This window comes from Lycium barbarum, chromosome 10 (genome assembly GCF_019175385.1).
Source record: "Lycium barbarum isolate Lr01 chromosome 10, ASM1917538v2, whole genome shotgun sequence".
Lineage (NCBI taxonomy): Eukaryota > Viridiplantae > Streptophyta > Magnoliopsida > Solanales > Solanaceae > Lycium > Lycium barbarum.
In genome coordinates, this window is record NC_083346.1 from 33509253 (window position 1) to 33512071 (window position 2819).

The 2819-nt window shown below is 36.5% G+C and overlaps 1 pseudogene; it reads right to left on the reverse strand.

Moving 5' to 3' along the window:
* Positions 1-1799, reverse strand: LOC132614167 (F-box/FBD/LRR-repeat protein At1g13570-like; annotated as a pseudogene).
* Positions 1800-2819: the final 1020 nt, after the last annotated feature.

The following is a 2819-nucleotide window of genomic DNA, read 5'->3' on the forward strand; positions in this document are numbered from 1 at the left end:
TGCAGGCAGTAAATGTAAAAATCCTTAAACATGTAATAGCAATGTTATTACAAAACAAACTAATTAAAACATCCATCTAGCAATGCTCATGTTCTGAAGCAGACGTTATGGCAAAGCAAAACACAGTGTTATACCACTACATCAACATTTGTTTATCTCTCTTCAATTTTAACTTCTAGCCAAAGAACGTGATCTGATTCAATCTTCTGCTTTAGGTGATGCACGCCAAAAATTTGATACCTCGGCATCAACGACAACAACATATATATCCAGTGAAATTCCATAATGTGGGGTCTGGGGAGGGTAAAGTGTACGCAGACCTTACCTTTATCTCGAAAGATAGGGAGGTTGTTTCCGAAAGACCCTCGGCTCAAGAAAATTTGATACCTCGGCGAATATTTTTAATCTTGTGTCAAGAGGTCCAGGATCTAGAAACTGTCGATCGATTAGCATTCTCACCAACACCGGGGACTTGGCTAACAAAAGCTTGATAAACTGCATCTCAGGCGTTGTTCCTCCTAAGTATTCTAGCTCAACTTCCCTAAGGTAATTAAATGTCACGCCTGAGAAATGTTCTAGCTCAAGGGATTCTAGAATATGACCATCCTCTTCATCTTCACTGTAAACCTAATAAAGATAACAAGAAGTCAACTCTCATATTATTGAGGATTTAAAAAGTAAGGAAAAAAAAGAAGCCACCAACTGAGAAAGAAAAAAAGAAAAAAGTCAAACCACTAAGAACCTCAATTTCAAGATATTCTAAATATGGGAAGCTTCTTATCAAGCAAAGAGCAAATGAGAGCTTATATGATTCCACCAGCGTAATCTCGGACAGGTAAAATCGTTTGACACTTTTAAGATCAAAGTGAAACCTTGTTGGTTCTTCATAAGCTTCTTCAATGATCTAGGAAACAATACCAAAATTTAAGACGAGTCAACCCAAAAGAAGTTCCGTATGCTAAAGTGCATAACGATGAAGTCATGAAGCAGCATTTACCTAGGTAGTAGAGAAGTCCCAGCGGAGGTGCTCGATAGCAGAACAAGCCTTGAAAACCTTTGCAAAATCAAGATCATCTGCCTTATCGTAACATGCTAGAGATACTTTTGCCAGAAAAGGGACACTCATTAGAAAGATAGAATTTATACTGCCCGTGAAATCAAAGGATCTCAGCTTGGGGGCATTAATTTCTATAAAATTTGAAGTTTCTGAGATTTCAAGCACCAACTGCTTAAGCAATGGGCAATGAGATATTAAACTTCCGAGCAATTCAGAAGAGATTGTGACATTATGTAGTTCTAGGCTAATTAACCCATCAAATCCTTGAAAGACTGATGGAGGATGTATTAAGCAATTACTAAGAGTTAGATCCCTCAGATGCGAACATGTGAAAAGTGAAGAAGACAATTTGCTATCCTCTGGAAGGTGAAGAGCAAGATGTTGAATGTCATTCTTAGATAGGAAATATATGAAGTTGTCAATCTCAGGAGAAATATCCAAATTAGCAATGTCGAGGGTAACCTTAGTAATGGGTCCTTCATGAAGGGTAAGACACTGGTAGATAATCTCCGTCAATTTAATTGTGGGGTCTAGGAAATCCTCTTTTGTTATCCAATGAGATTCATCAAACGTCACTCTGTAAGTCTACACCAGTGATACCTCCATTTCTTTGATAAGATGCTTGTCCTCACAGCATCTTTCCAAGGCAAACGCATTAGAATGACATCGATAATATTATCTGGAAGGTTGCTAAAGACGTCAGGAGGTAAACCTTGACAACTCTTCCCTTAGGAGGCATCATATAACAATAATCACTAAGAAGCTGTAGAAAATTAGCAATAATAAGAAGTAAGGAGTCTCCAAATTATCGGGACAAAATTACTATTCACATTTTCAAATCAACATAAAAACGAATTGAGCATTTCCAACAATAATCACCAAGAACCTGTAGTAAGTAAACAATAAGACGAATTATGGAGTGTCAAAACCATCGAAACAGATCAGTTATTCACATGGTCAAACTAACAGAAGAAATTATGGTGCAATCTAGTTGAAATCATTCAACTATCTCCTCTTAATATCTATGTTATAAAGATATTATAATTTGCCTTGAGATACCCATATGGTACGATAACGACTTGGATGTGTAACGATAAACAAATCCATGTAATATATCATAATATCCATTAATTCCATTCTTACAGCAAGGACACCTTCCACCAATACTTCATAAATACATTTGTGGATTAACAACAACTACGACGCCTCAGTTCAAAACAAATGGGGGTCGGCTATATGAATCATCACTGACCATGTTTCTCCATTTAACCTTATCTCGTAACATCATTATACCAAATAAAAATAAGAGTAAAATGATAGTACAATAATATTATAAGTTCTCTATATTTTCACTGGCCCATAAATCTATGATAATCTAAAATGATTCACCCTTAATGTCTAATTTTTCGCTTGATTTCGAGTTTCTCCAAGATGGCGATGACAACGAGAAGAGATGCACAAGCAAGACAACGGAGAAAGAGAGATACTTTATTACAGTACACGCTAGACGCTAAAATTACAGAGTTGCCTAAATATGACGTATGTCGGGTCAATTTGTTTTGTGTTCTATTACCCAAAAAATAAAAAAAAACAACAGTTTTTTTTCCTAATTCCAGACATAATTTAGCAAGTTCATCACTGCAATAAAAAGAAAAAAAAAGGTTGTTGCTAATAAACCCTCGGAAAGGACGTACCCTTTCCGGTCGGCCTCAATCATTGGGTTTGTCAACCAACCTATCATGTTCAAACCGAGGCGTCTCGA